The 16,223-nt window shown below is 41.3% G+C and overlaps 1 long non-coding RNA gene across 1 annotated transcript; it reads right to left on the bottom strand.

Annotated features, from left to right (window-relative positions):
- Positions 1–1,294: 1,294 nt before the first annotated feature.
- Positions 1,295–9,185, bottom strand: LOC122462712. The gene is made up of 5 exons (XR_006285418.1): positions 9,054–9,185; positions 7,821–7,969; positions 5,131–5,339; positions 4,258–4,319; positions 1,295–1,401 (listed from the first exon to the last, which is right to left on the bottom strand). It is a non-coding gene; the product is annotated as an uncharacterized LOC122462712 (long non-coding RNA).
- Between the last annotated feature and the right edge of the window lie 7,038 nt (positions 9,186–16,223).

Genomic DNA, 16,223 nt, shown 5'->3' with positions numbered 1-16,223 from the left:
TGTGCAAATATGCCTATCTTTTTTTGGAAACGTTGGCCCAGGTTTCTAGACATCTAAGTGATTGGGATTATCTGGTCTCATAAATACAAACACATAGCACACAATGCACTTGCAAAGCACAATGCACTCTGTGGGCATAATAAAGTTATACAGTTATTTCAGAGCCAGAACCTCATTCTCAAAGTATCCCAGCACCACTTAGAATTTAGTGAGTTTAGTAGCTTCATTCTGAGCCTGTTGAATGATTAGTTGTGGTTTGCCCGGGCACGGAGCAAAACATATTTTTCAATCAGTGACTTTAAAATCTGACTAAAGAAAAAAAAAGAGATAGAAAGAAAGAACAAATATATAGAGTCTGATTATATATCATCACACCCATATTATACATATGCGCATGTAGACAAAGGAAACAAAACGACTCACTAACATCTGCATCTGAACAGAAAAAACAAAATGGCAGCTGCCACACCTCCATTCCGCTAGGAGGCAGGGGAGACTGCTCCGCACCGAACGGAGCACTAGGCACAAACCAGAATCACATATCCTTTCACATTGCCTCTGAATTGTTTTCCGAAGCACAAAATCCCTACTATTGACAATGCATTTCAGGGGCACCAGATAGTTTTTAAAAGAAGAGGGGAAAAGGCGGGATACATTTAAAATTGCATACTGCACTGCTAGGGAACCAGCTCAATGGAGCAATATATACAGTGGGAGATCTAAAACCACTTGGGTATATTCCATTTTTTGAAACTGACAACAAAGAATATGCCAGATGAAAGAAATGTGTTCATGTTAAAACTAATACAGAATTTTCCTCTGGCAACAAATGGGAGAAACTCAGCTGAGTAATCTTACTGTGTTATGTGCTGAGGCTAATGCATGCTGTGAATTTGGAAATCAGTGCAGAGAAAGTTCACTCATGAAAGCTCAGGAAAGCATTTCTGGGAGCTGTTAAAATATAAATACTGTAGTATAATCCTCGCTAGACGGGTGTGCTGATTTTATCTGCTAAAGTGGATTTCTGAATACCATTTTCTGATTGTCGTATATATTAATGCACCACCAAATGGTCATCAGTATTATGACAAAAGTTGCATCTTCAGCACTGTGTGCAATTTGACTCTATGGTTGCAAGGCTACATTTCCAAGTGCACAATAAAGTGGGCCTATGAGAGACCCTGCAATCCTTAAGAAAGCAGCGAGCTAGGCCGATGAAGTGAGCTGTAGCTCACGAAAGCTTATGCTCAAATAAATTGGTTAGTCTCTAAGGTACCACAAGTCCTCCTTTTCTTTTTACTCTTGTTAACTTTGCCACTTTCCAAGGCTGAGGCTTTCTACTGTGCAGAGAATTAACATCTGCCTCACAAGCTGATTCCAGTAGTGAGAGCAAGTTGCTCACTAAAAAACAAAACAAAACATGATTTCCCCATTGCCCTTACATTTAGGGGTCCTTTTGGAACTCTCCAACCATGTGCACAGAGGCAATGTTCGGTAATTAATGGCATATTTAAAAAAAAATGCAGTACGCATTTGCATTTTTCTCTAAGGAAGAATAAGATGACAGCATGTAGGTAAGTACCAGGCAGAACCTCACACTCAGAGGATGCTTCTGTCTCAGTGATCTGTAAACTCACTGTAACCAGCCGAAGATTATATTGCCCTGCTGAGAAAATCCTTTTTATTAAAGAAAAAAATGTTTCCTGACAGCTTGTGCTACTGTAGAAGCCTCTGTGTAAGAGCTTTCTTCTCCTCCTCATTTATTTCTAGCCTTCAATTAATGAGGATTCAGTTCAGGAAAAGAATCTGAAACCAAGAACTAATCCCTCCAGGCCTATTTATAAGCATGTGTGAGTTGGCTGGAGGAGGCATGGGCATGATTTGCACCTCTACTTTTTAGTTTGAAATTAGTGCAGGCCAGTGGTCACCATCAGTTACTGGTCAACTTGTTGGTTTTCATAGTTTGGTATAAACTCCACCTCTTTCCAAAAAAGATCATACAATAACAGGGAGAGGTAGGGAAGAGGAGGAAGGTATGGGATAGGATGAAATCAAGTGTAAGTGATCAATACCCAAGAATTAGAGCCCTGGCTGCTAGAGAGAGTTAGGAGAAGACAGAATTGGCTGTTTCGTGGCCTATGTGAAACAAGTTGATAGTTTCAATCCTCACAGAGCTGCATGAAATAAGCTTTTAATCAACTAGCTTTGCATCTAGGGTTCAAGGTTTGATGTGCTCATAACCCTCAATCCATGCATGTGAATGTGCAGAACAGGGGCAGGCAGGGGTGTTCACCCTACTGACCCTCTCTTTTCCCCCAGGTTGGAATCTCCATCCCCCAAACCTATTTTCCTCACTCCTCTCCCCCACAATAAGCATACCGACCCTTCCAAACAGGTAGAAAAGAGGGTTTCTTTGACAGATGGTCAAACTCAAACCTCCAGGAGTTTGTTTGGTACCAACCCTTGAGAATCAAACTGCAGGATAGATTTTATGTCCCTTTTCTCAAACCAAACCCTGCAGGGACCCTATTCCCAGGTGTCCCTGTGACAAAGAGTCACTGCCATCATCCCCACTCTCCTAGAAAGTCTTTGCAATGAACCTGAGAGCTGAATAAACTTGGAAATCTCTTATTGCTAATGGCTTGCCCTTTGGGTCAACGATGAAACGTGTTACCAGCAAGGGGCATTGGACTCCAGTTTCTAATGCTTTCAGTTCAACATCTCTCACAGACTACAAATTAGGGAGTGATCTATATTCCAGCCCCAGTGTGTTAATAAGAGGTAAATGTGCCTGTTTCAGCATTGTACCCTAAACCACTGCCTTATCTTGAGTTAATGGGCACGGAAGAAGAAAACTGACTGGTTGATTTTAAGAACAAGTTTCCTAATGTGTCTGAACAGGTAAGGATGAATGTTTTATACCTCGTTCTTCATAAAAGCACAGAGTAGGGGAATTACATGTCAGGAACTATAGAAACAAACAATCTCCCACAAACAGACTTTATTCAGACCCAATGCAGGTTTCAGGTAGCGGGATCCCCATGTAGAGGGGCAGGTTACAAATTATAAAGAAAGAGCTCTGAATTCTGGGTTCATACAGTGAGTTAAACGTCCTGCTAATTAGAAAACAATGGCTAATTACAGTGTAGTCTTATCACTTGGGGTCGGTTAGAATTGTTGCAAAGGGCTTTGGGGCAGCAGGAGTTCTGCAGAAGGGGTTTAAAGGTGATGTTGGGAATAAGCAGCACATCACAGAGGCTATTCAGCATACATGACCCCATGATAACATCCTGTAATTTGGTAACAGGCTGAGATTCTGTCCTGTCCTGCTCGACTTAGCACAGTACCTGTACCCTATGCAGTCACCTTGAGCACAGAGTAGAGTAGCATCCCAGTCACCCATGAGTGAGATGGTCGCCCATTTTTAAGTTCTTTGTCCCCAGGAGACCTTATGCCATTTTGATTTCAACTCATCTTTAAAAGTAGGTGTGTGGGTATATGTGTGGGGGAGGGAAGAAAGAGAGATTACACTTGGATAAGACAAAGGAACCATTTTTATACCCAAAACCTATTCTTTTGTTGTTACTGTAGCTGCCGCCTCCTTCTCTGTCTCAAGTTTCCACTTCCTTTCACTTCCAATGTTTGTAGGTTAACATTCCCTACAGCCTCAGGTAATGCACTCTGGCAAAATGCTATGCTAACCAAGCTCTAAATTTTGAAGACTCAAAAAAAAAACAAAAAACCACACCAGTGGTTTCACACAGGAAAAACACATTCAGCATTCAGCCTTCAATAATCTGTGGCATAAGTAATGGCACCTGAAACCTCCTTGGCAAAAAACAAAACAAAACAAAAAGTTGACTGACAATTCATTCCCCATAATATGTTGAGATTGATTGCCTTAGAAAGGCAATGAAATTGCATAGGAAGTGATATTATTTGGGGGAACTTTATAATTCATTGAATATGTTGTAGTGCCTTGTGCATGTAGTGTTATATTTTGGGCACACTGGGAAGTATTAGATATGAAATTACTTTGTATGATGCAGCCCAGACGTTAAAAAATGTGCATTGCTTGGGACTACATGATTCAGTGAGAAAATATAAATGGAAAATTACTGGAGCTGAAATTTTATTGCAAAGTTATTTATCTTTGTTATTACTTTCTGAATCCTTTTGTGCTCATTGTGTGCCGCGACAGATAGAGCAACTCTTACTTACACTTTAAACAGAGGCTTATGAAGGAGAAAGACTCACCGCATACCAAAGGAAGAGTGTAAGATTGTGGCCCATGTTGGTGTTTATTCTTATTACGGTTCCTAAAATTGAAATACAAAAAAATACTTTGTAGCACAATTCACAGACTGAGTAGTTGTATAACATCATATTAGGCCATTCAATATTTTCTATTAAACATAATAGCAAAAACATAACTGATAAAACCCAATTTTATTGATTTAGTGGTCCCAGAACTATAAGGAACAAGAGTAACAGCTGGGTAGGTTTATGGAAGACAATCTGATTTTACTGAAATTAATAGGGAAGAGTGATCTAATTTTTTATTGGGGGATGAATTACATATAATAAATGTTTACATTACAGATCTACATATATATTTTTCTCTTGAGAATGTATCTACTTGTAATAAAGGTGTACAAATGCAAAAATCCACAAGTTGTCTTTAGGCCTTGATCCTGCAAAGTACGGAGTGAGTCCTCAATTACCACTGGCTGTAGTGGGAACCATGGGCACATAGCCTGTCTCAGAACTGGGTCCAAGGCACATATATAGTTACATACAGTCATGTAATTATGCAGGGAAACTAGGTATCTGTAATTGCAGTAATTGTGCTCACAAATGGCAAGTTAACCATCTAACTTGGTTATTTATCCTTGCCATGACCAGCCATGGTAACTGTACTTGCAAATAAGGTGCGTCATTGCTCATGAGTGCCTCTGTGTGCAATTGCATGTGTGCAGAACTGAAAATCTGGACTCCCCTTGGCCTCCTTCTAATTTTACATTTCTGCCCTTCTTCACATGTAATATCCCAAACTGTCCTTGTGTATAAGAAAAAGCAGAACAGAGAGGACTGGAAGGCAAACCTCATGGCAGAAATGCACACCCACACCTTTGAAGGAGAGAGTTTAGTTGGATGGTGCTAAAGATGGCAGTGAAAAAAAAAGTGAAGCAGATGTTGGTGAGAGTATGCTATCATAAAACATCTTTGTGCTGCTAAATCAAAAGCCAGAAGACTGAGGATGGTGGTGATCCTGTGCTAAGCTGTTATCCCATCCCTAATTCTGTCTTCTGAAGGTCCCCTGCATGTGATCAAACCCTCTGTAGTCAGAAGATGAGAAAGAAATGGAAATTCTTATTCAGATTTTATGGTCTCTAATTGAGTTTCTCTAATGCACAAAAGCAAAGGGAGTTAGGGATTGACAATAGAGATTTCAGCAGCATATAAATCTCCAAAAGCTTTACCTCCACTCCAGATACCGCCCCAATCTTAGTAGAATTTAAGCCAGTCCAAAAGCATATTCAGTAAATGAAAGCAAAAGTGAATTAAAACAGGACAGGGACAGTCCCATCTGGTGAAGGATTGGATCTAGAAACAATGCAGGGAGTGAAGCATTTATTCTCATTCCTGTTAAGATGAAAGGATCATTTTAGTGCCTCTTTCTGTGCAATCTCTTCATGACCATTTGAAACCTGAAGATATACTGAATTTCCTGTTCTAGGTGGGCTACGACCAGATCTTTATATAGCTCATAATGGGAAAGGACCTAGACACTTCTATTCACTTCTAATCTATTTTACAGGGAAGATGCTTGGATACTACGGTGACGGATTGCAGTAGAAACCCTGCTGATGGATAGTAGATGGACAGAGTCAAGAACGTTTGTCCTACTATGGGGTAATGAGCATTCTAGATCATCCTGGAGCTAGTCAGTGTGGAGAATCACATTTTTAAAATATATCATAACCAATGCATTATGAACCAAACATTTTCAAAGTCATGTGCTCCAGTTTAGGTAAATTGAATCTGTTCAGCTGGCACCTTATCTCACATTAACTTTTGCCTGTGATAATGGGAGTGTGATTGGCTGATTTCTCTCTTTCATGTGTTTCTATAGTATCTGCACACCAGCATCAAAATGCAGTGGCATTCCTGAAAGCACAACCCCCAGTAAATCCAAGAGTTACATTCAAGTGGAGGGCCTGGCAGGTTCAGAGATCCTAGGAGGTGTTGAAATGTTCCGAGATAGAGGCGCTTTTAGTGGGTATCCCTCGGAAAGGCAGACTAACTAATGAAAGAGTATGTTATCCCGGTACCTATAAACACTTCTGCGTGTGATTAGGGCATCGATCTGGTGATATTTTGGTGGTGGTTTTTTGGGTGTGTGTGATTTGGTTTGGCCTGTTTGATTTGATGAGACAAGATAGCATCATCTCCTACCCTAACCACTAGTTTATTTCCAGCTGTGCCTTAAGTAACTCACTTAAATGCTGTGCCCACTACCCCATCTCTAAAATGGGCACAATAATACATATTGCACAGGAGTGCTATGAGGTTTATTTAGTTAGCTCTGACCTCCTCAGATAAATGTGCAGGATTGACAAATAGTATTGCACTTCGTGATAAACAACGGAACAAATACAAACATTTTTTTTTAAAAAGACACAGATTTACAAGTACTTTAGGCAGAGTATGTTCAGTCTTCTACCCAAAAACATGGGAGTGCCTTTAGATAAGGGTGTAGTTTGCTCAACTGAAACTAAGTATTGCATTAAACCAGCAATTCTTACAATTCAATACCATACTTAGTTAGGTGTTTTTGTTTGTTTTTTTGTTCAAACAGATCAGCTGCAAGATTTTAGTCCTGCAAACATCTGCTGGAAAAAAGGCCGTGGTGCACTCTTAATAAAGGAGAACTATTTTAGCCTTTTGCAAAGTTAAACATGTTTTCTAAAGGTTAGCATTTAACAGGGAATGAGTGTTGAACAAATTAAAGTTTTACCCCAACTGCTGTTAGCCAAGTGTTTAAAACCCACCATCTCTGCATAGAAAGGATATTCCAAGCCAGAAATGAGGCCCCAATTCAGTCAAGCATTTAAGCACATGCATGAGTCCATCCTTATTCAGCAATGCACTCAAAAGTTAAGCACGTGCTTTGCTGAATAGGCATGAACTCATGAATCAGGGCCCCCGAGGGGAAGTTTTTATTCTGCCTTCTACCCCTACCGAACCCCCTATATCCCCTGCAGCAACATTTATTTGAAGTTAAAATCAACTTGAAAATTTCCAGAGCATCTGTTATAGAAAAGCTATTCTGCAGTCCCAGCAGGACTGCAGGTAGCGCATGGTGGGGATTTCCCAATAAGCTAAATATTCATTGCCCTGTAAGAGTATATTTCTTTTCTTTGCACAAGCACACAGAGCCCTTTTAAACATATTTGAACTCCATACAGTGCGAGCAAGTTAACTGCTCCATATCTGTAGTCTTTTGAAATGGGTTTATCATTTGTTTATCAGAAAGACTTAATTTTAATTCAACCTTCTCTGTGTCTTTCTATGTTGCTTCAGCCACAGAAGTGGTTTCCCCTCCGTTACTCCAGACCCCAGCTTGTGAAAACTTTTCTTTGTTAACTTATCTTGTTCACGCAACTAGACCAGAGCCTTAATCTACAGAGATGTGCCCTTCTCATCCCTTATTTTGCTGTTGATTTTTTTAAAAAATACTTCCCTACCCCCGTGGGTATTGTCAGCACACTCAGACATCTCTGTGCTTAGCAAAACAGACTCATTACACCACCAACCTTGTGCGAGTGGCTCAACATTTCATGGTCTGCTCTCCCTCCTGCTCTCAGGAAATACTGAGAGAGAGAGAGAGAGAGAGATGGGGGGTGAGTGAGTGAGTGTGTGTGTGGGAGGATCTGTTCTGTTTCATGAAACGTACCAGGCCAAACTATGGAGAAAAAGCCACAAGACTTAAAAGCAAAGTTATGTTTTAATATCGATTCATTTTAAGTGTTTGAAAGATATACTAAGAAATATATACATTGAGTAGGGTAGTTGCCTATAATGCCTTTTATCACTTTATAACATTAAACATCATGACACCTCATAATTTAAGTAACAACTACATAGTTCAAGAAACAAGGCACTAGATTAGGGCACAGGAGATTAGGAGCTCTGCCCCTGGGCTTCCAGGTGACCTTGGGCAAGTCTCCCCCCCCCGCCCCCACTGTGTGCCTCAGTTTCCCAAACTGTAAAATGATAACAAAGATGCTGATGTCCAATGTAAAATGCTCTGAGATTAAGTAAGAGCTCAGTATCATCATACCACCAGTTTTACAAAATGATAAACTGAAGCACAGCAAGTCGGAGGGTGGGGGCGGGAGGAGAGAGAGATTGGAGGACTGGAAGGCCTAATTAAAGACCCCGGAAAATTGAGTTAATCTTTCCTTTGGCTTCACTCCCTGTGGATTTGCATTCTCTGAGTTTTCTTTGAAGTTTCAAGTTTGAATGGTCAGCGAAGCAGGAAGTGAAACCCATTCAAAGACATAGCTTCCACATGAAACCATGTGCCACTCAATGCAAAAATCACGAATGGCTTTGTTTAAAACCTGAAACTCAAAGCAAAACCTCAGGGCAGCCATGAGGAGAGAACCCACAGGAAAAAATGAGCATTAACCTTTGCGAAGCAAAGCCACCCACACTCCCCTAGGAATAGCTAACCTGCAGCAATTACACAGTGTACTTCTACGAGGACATACCATGGAATTGTTACAGAAATTTATGGACTACATTTTTTCCCCTCACAGCTGTCACTAAGCTGCAGACTCATAACTTCATAGCAATATTGAAGTGTCACAGGCCTAGCCCACCGTGCCTCAATTTTTCCTCACCAGGTCTTTACTATCTGTCCTGGGGAATTGCATGACTCAGCCTTTCAGCTGAGCTTTCAGAGTTCAGTCCTCTTCTGGGGCAATAAGAATCTAAACAACACAAAAGGTTCTTCCACCTGCTTGGTCTCCACTTCAGCTTACCCTTTAGGCTCAGTTCCCAGCCCCTTCTGGGATATCTAAGTCTCTCTGCTCTAGGATTGAGCCCTGACTCCCCAGAAACTACATCCTGCAGACCCAGCTTCAGGGACTTCTACAGGAACCCAATGGTTCTTCTACCAACCTGCGTTCTCTGCCCTTTTATGAGGCTCAGGTGTTCAGGTGTTACCTGATCTCAATTAGGGCTGGCCCCTTAGGGAGGCAGCTAATTATGGCACAAATTAGGCTGATTGAACAGGCCTAGTTAGCCCCAAGCCTCCTGGCCCTTATAGAGCAGGCCATCCTGGACAAAGCTCTGATTCACAGGTCCAGCGACTTGGGAATTGCCCTTTGATGTTAGTGATATAGACCCTATGACAGATAGATGAGAAGTTCTGATTTTATCCCTTAGGAAGCAATGGTACAACATGGCACTGTTATTAAACACAAAGGAAATCTTGCGTGTGTTTATGTTTACACTGACAGATGTGAAATAAAAGAAAAGTTAAGGATAAAATGACAATACTTCTAAGAATTCCAAGGCACACTGACCAGTATATCATTCCAATGAATTTCTGATTGGAGGCAAATATAAAAGTTGATGGCATTCAATGCAACAGCTTTAGACAAACTGCCAGAAATAGAAAACTCTGGCATTCACAGCTCTTAACGTGTGGTCACATCCCAAAGTAAAATAATTAATGGGTGGCCGGAGGTGTCAGGGTGTGTGCGCGTGTGTGCATACATACAGATGTTAAGTATAGGCCTTTTAATATAATTTTCTTCTTCCTCTATGATGAAGATAATTTTTGCTCATACAGCTGTAATTTAGATGGTCTGTAAGGCCCTTCTTTCTGCATTTCATGATGAAAGTCACTGATGAGGCCAGCAGAGCAGGCCTTGCGTCTTTCCATAAAATATCTATTAAATGGCAAAGAGATACACCTCAAAGGGATTCCCAAATTGCAAGCCTCCTTCAGAGCATTAATAAATTATCCTTTCATTTGCTCATGCTGAATCTCAGAACACCTCAGGGTCCAATCCAGTTCCCACTGATATTAATAGAAATACTCCCATGACTTCAATGGGAGTTGGACCAGACCTGAAGGCCCTCCTCAATGAGCTCCACCTGGGACGACCCATGTGGCTGCATGCTGCAGTCAATGGACTCTACACAGGTTCAGTGGTTCACTTGCACAGAACTCACTGCAGGACCAGGGTGCATGAGATGAAGTTGTTGCTAATCTGTTGTTACACGGCAGTATGGTTTCCTGGCTTGACTAATTTGGTCACACGAAAGGCTTCCTAACACTGCAGCTCTCTTGTAACCATGGATTGCCAAAGTCCGAGATTATTTCAAGCTATTTAACAAATAAATCAGTTAATCGTAATTTGCTGCATGATAGGATGAAGCTTCCTTAAGACTGTTATAAATATTGCCTCACTGGTACTGACAAGACGGCAATGAATATTTGCTACTAGCCAAAGAAATAAATCTATTTTTACTACTTCAAGTGTGGGCTAACCAGAGCAGTAATTGCAATGTTCATATGCTTTACCTTCCCAAAACCACTTATTAGTTTGATTGTGCGGCTAAATATGCAGTGACATAATTCAGTAGTGTACTGACCTCTAGCTGACTGGTAGCAATGCAGCAGTCAATAGAATTTTAATAGCTCGCACTAAAATCAGCCTGTCTGTGTCCTCATCAATTACTATCTCCACAGATACCAAAAATGCACTAAAATAATTTCCATTGAAAGACCAGCCCTAATTAACTCCCATCCACACTCACTACTTAGTGAAAAACATGCCACAATCAAACTGCTTTAAATGTTCCTTCTTATGCCAGAGAGATGGGTTAGTTTATTTGTAATTTGTTTACTGAGGCAGCGTGGATTCTGCAGACTACTGCTTCTCAACCAGTGGGCCTCAACTCCTTGAGGAGTCATCAAAAGCAGTCGGGGTGGGCCGCGCAAGACTTTATACATTTATTACAATATAAAGCAAAGAAAAACTTACTCCCCACAAACCCTTCCTCTTCAAAGTCAAGTATTCAACGTCAATCTCTGAAACACACAGACACACACACACTCGATAGGGTTAGCAGTGTTACCACCACAATACTTTTTTATTACTACTTTTTAGTCAATGTCAGGAGAGTTATGAACATTTTTTACTTTGAATAAGGGGTTCCCAACCTCAAGAGGCTGAAAGACACTGTAATAGACAGATGGGAGCTCTCTCCGCTTATCCCAGACTGCTCCGGTCAAAACATCAGACATAAAATGTGAAAAAGTGACCTTGGATTTTGGGTGCCTTGATTTTTGGGTGACACTATGGGCTCGATGTTCACAGAGGCTGAGCACCCACAGCTGAAGTCAGTGGGTTCTGTGGGCGCTCAACTCTTCTGAAAATCAGGCCCAAGAAATCAAACGAGGCACCCCAAAATCAGAGGCCACTTTTCAAAATGTTAGCCCTAGAGATAAGAAATCCTGCAATTCTGAGGAGACGCTGACCACACAGACATACCAGGACTGCTACTGGAAGGGCCATAAACCAGGCAGTAGCCCAACTCTTGAGTGTGTCACGCCAGGCCTCGGTGGTGAAAAAACAGCACCAAAATACACATAAGAAACCTTAAGAACGAAAGAAGCCACCAGGCTCCAGATGCAACACATGTTCACTTCTTATGTCCTTTTCATTTTCTTATTTTCTCCCCACAACCCCTTAATCTCTGAGCGTGAAGAATCTCATCTAATTCTCAACTCTGCCTCCTAAGGCTCCGTGAATACATTTCCCTACATTGTTACTTGTGGCGTATACTCATTACTTTCTGCATGAACAAGCTTCAGACAGTCTCTCTTTGGCTCCTGATTTTATAAGACTTCAGATTAAGTCCTCTTATTGTCAGGCTCGTATGGATCAACGTTATCAAGATTTTTATTTCTTCCTTGTGTTATTACTTTATTAAATTTTAAATCTTTAATAATAAAGTCTCCCTATTCCCCCATGACAATAAGCTTAACTTGTACAAACTTTTCTCACAAACTTCTACAATTTTCCAGGTCTAGTGTCATTTTCTTTACCCTAATCTACAAATTTTCTAAAGCAGTTATATTATTTCTATGGTATGCAAAAGAAACCAATATCCTGTATCAGTAAATACGAATAGTGGGTGAAATTCACCCCTTATCTCAACCCTCCAAAAATAGACTGTGTGCAAGGATGGGATGGGATGTAGGAGCTGCTACCGCAGCCCTTAGCCTAGGTTGTGACACCCCAGCCCTTCCCGCCCGCCGCCCCGCCCCCGGAAGATTGCGGCCACTGTATCCAAATGAAAATAGATTGATTGTGGCTGTTTTGTGGTTGTTTACATATACCTGTAATACAACAAGGCAAAACCCTGCTCCTTAGTTGTGCAGTATAGGTATATTCAAACATGTATTAACTAGCCCTATTCCTGGTGGCTAATATCTGGGCTACTTTATAGCTGCCTTGTCCAATTTTGTGATGTATGGAACCAAATACCCTCCTGAGTAGAGCTGATCACGAGTTTTGCTGATGAAACATTCTTTGCAGGGGAAAATATGCCAATGCCAAACCTTTTCACTGAAACTTATCACTTTCAGTGAAACTTTTGTTGGGAAGGTTTCTGAGGTCCCTGATGGAATATTTGGTTAAAGAGAGAGCGTAATCAGAACAGCCAATAGCCCAGTGGTTAGGGCTCTCACAGGTTCAAATCCCAACTCTACCTGCTTTAGAGCGGCAACTTAATCCTCGCTCTCCAACATCTCAAGAATGTACCCTAACCACTGGGCTATTGAGTCTGACTCAACAAATATTGATTTATTTTTAATGCAAAAGAGAACAGCTCCAGAGAGAGAAAGAGACTGACTCTATAGGGCACTCAGTGGGCTACTTGCTATGCTGAGCACTCGCTCTCTCTGTGCTTATGCAGAATCAAAACACATTTCAAAGACCTTGAAATTTTTCATGAAGTGGAATTCGTGTTTTCCTGCCTGCATCACTGCTGAGACCTCCTTCCTAACCCTCTCCAAAAGGGCTGTGCATCTGAGACCTCATGATGACCTAGCCACTCATCTTGCATCATATATTCGCTCAGTAACACTCACTGGGCCACATTTCAATCTCAACCAACGTTTTCATGAGCATCACACTTACCTGTGTTTACAGGAGGGGCATTAGTGGAAGAAAACTCCAAAGATAGGGATCCCATTACTCTGACTAGTGTCCTATCAAATCTGCCACTTAACCTCTGAAGTATAAGATAATTAGAAATCTCTCCCCTGGAATTATCCAGACCATCACCCCACCTCTCCGTATGTGTTATATCCTGAAGCACCCCTGAGAGTATGTTGCCTAGATCTAGTGGTTTGTCAGCTGGAACTCAAGCTTTAGTCTCTTAATTACAGATGTGCCAAAGTACCTGAATTTAATGGAGATGGCTGGCAGAGGGACTCTCCATCTCTTTTCCATTTAATGGCTTCATTACAGATTAATGTCCACAGCAATAGCATGTACACATTTTGCAGAACAGCTGAACTATTAAAGTGCTGCTGATTTTGATTTGTTCTCCTGTCGCGGTGTGTTGTGTCGCATCCCTTAAAAGTCCCTATTATGCTGTGCCACACGGAAAGCTGGTGTGATGCAATGTAGCACGACATTGCATAAGCAAATTAATAGCTCAACAATATGACACTTTGTGTCCGCAACGACAGTAGCCACGGCTTGTGAGCTTGACTCACGGTAAAGCTGGGGATAATGAATTATTCATTTGCTGCTCTGATCTTCAGATAATTCGATACTCATATCTCCTTTTCTTTCAGTAATCCTTTTCACCATTATTTATATTCATCCTTTTACTTTGTAAAGATGAATGCTAAGTAATTGTGAAAGATCTCTGATATTTCCCGAATAAACTGAAGACACAAAGATATGTGATACTATGATTGAAGAAAATATTCTGTCGTCTATTGGAACTGAACTACATTGACAAACAAAAAAAAGTATCATTAGTGAAGAATCCAAACAGTTGTGATCACTGTCAAGCAGGTGTTATTTTACAAGTAAAATATTGATTTGTTGACATCAATATTTCTTGTAACCTGATAATAATATTTCATTCCATATTTGAATAGGAAACATTGTTTTGGGCTCCTGGGCACAAATTATGATGAAGCATTGATACTAGCTGCTTTACAGTTCTGCAACTGCTATTGCCTTATATCCAAGGCTGAGATAAAAATATAATATCTAATTTTCCTATGACTTCCAGTGGATTCAAAGGGCTACTTTTACTATGCAGATCAGATGCCATTATCTTGACACAAAGCCTGAGTGAAGGAGTGTTGCACAGGAAGTCTCCAAAGAGGTGAGGGGACAGACTCCTCTCCCAGTCCATCCCAGCAGTCCCACCACAGTGTTCCTGTTGCGCCTCCTACTGTATAAGTACATGTTTCTGCTGCCATCTTGACCAACATCAGGGATTGAACCAGGGACCTCCTGCACTAAAACCATAAATCTCTGCAACTTGACAGTCTCACACCCTCTGCAGAACCAGCACAGAGGGTGAGACATAACACCTACTGACCAGTGGGTTAGACAGACATTCAGAGATCCATACTTTCAACCCTATCCTGGCCTTCTGAGCCTACCACACTTCCTAAATTCCACATTGAGGCAGCTATGTAAGCATCCTGATCTTCTGAAATGTTGAGCATACATCACTTCCTTTGAAGTCGACGGGAGCTATGGATAATCAACCCCTCTGAAAATTCAGTCCACTTAATTATCTGCCTAATTTTGAGCGTCCAAGTTTGAAAACATTGGCCTTACGCTTCTGGTCACAGATGCTGACAAGGGTCTGACCCATTCTGAGCCTAAGTTGTAACACAGGGCCTCATCTGAAGACAATGGACATAAATGGGCATCTTTCCACTGGGTAGGCTTTGGACCAGGCCTATAGTACCAAAGATTTACATGTCACTTTGCAGACACAGGGTCCAAATGAAACCAATGGACATTTTACTCAAGCACAGCTTTATATTCAAAAGTCTGAACAACCCTTCTTCCCTTCAAAAATCAATGGGACCTGCAGGTACCCAGCACCTTTGAAAATCGCTTTAGGAGTAAGGACTTTGGGATTTGGCCCCATAAGGTTAAGACACATTCTGCACTCAAATATGCAAGGCAGTATATGTAGCCTGACAGCATTGTTGCCCCAAAGCCTGTTTCAAAATCGTATCGGTGAATGTGCTGTAGGTAACCTGAGGCACCTTTGAACTTCAGAAACTCAGGCAGAAATGACAAAGTGTATAGAATCAGGATCCATAAGCAATGCCAGTGGAGCTCTTCATAAACAGGAACCTTCTGACACAGGCATACTGAACTATGAAGTTCATGCTGCATAATGCTACCTCCTCACACTCAGACAAAAAACCTCGCATTACTATGTGCCCACGGCTGATTTTTTCTGATACGAGAGTTGTTATCATCCTATCAAACCAAGGAGAATAAAAGGGATTTCCCAGAAATAGTGGTTGGATTCCCTCTTCTCTGGGAGAGAGAATTTGCCCTTTGACAAGCCAGGGCAACAAGGATCTCTACCTTGAGGCAAACAGGCTCCTAAAGGTCACCTTAAGTTTAAAAGAAACCATTGTGAGGAAAAATTGGTTTTTTGGCACTGGTTCATTAGCACACAGTGTTAGCACTTTCGCAATATGTTATACTGTTAGTACGTTTTGGGAGACTTTGCCATTGGCACTTGCTATTTTTATCTCCCCACCAGGCAGCTCAGCACAAAATGACAAACAATTTCTCTTTGGTTTTATTTATTTTTTTCATCTTGTGGAGATAATACAGGAAGGAGGGAGGAGAAAATTTAAAATGATCAGGAAGGATACATGAAAAGTAGATGGACAGTGGACTTCTTGGCAAATGAACACCTATTGTACCCTCATCAACACTTGCCACGTTCTCTCTCTTCTTCTAGGCTAGATTGAATCTTATCGCTCTGCCCTGAGTAAGGGACAACACATAGTTGCACTGACCCAGCACAGCCTTAACCAAATTTTCGGACTCAGAGTGCCATAGTCTGCCTGCTGCTTCACCCCTTTTCCTGGTGCAGCTTTCTTCCCCCTCTGTGCTGACTCA

The sequence above is a fragment of the Chelonia mydas genome, chromosome 13 (assembly GCF_015237465.2).
Source record: "Chelonia mydas isolate rCheMyd1 chromosome 13, rCheMyd1.pri.v2, whole genome shotgun sequence".
In the NCBI taxonomy this organism is placed as follows: Eukaryota; Metazoa; Chordata; order Testudines; family Cheloniidae; genus Chelonia; species Chelonia mydas.
Note: the sequence above shows the minus strand (reverse complement) of the source record. Positions and strands in the feature narration are given on the sequence as shown.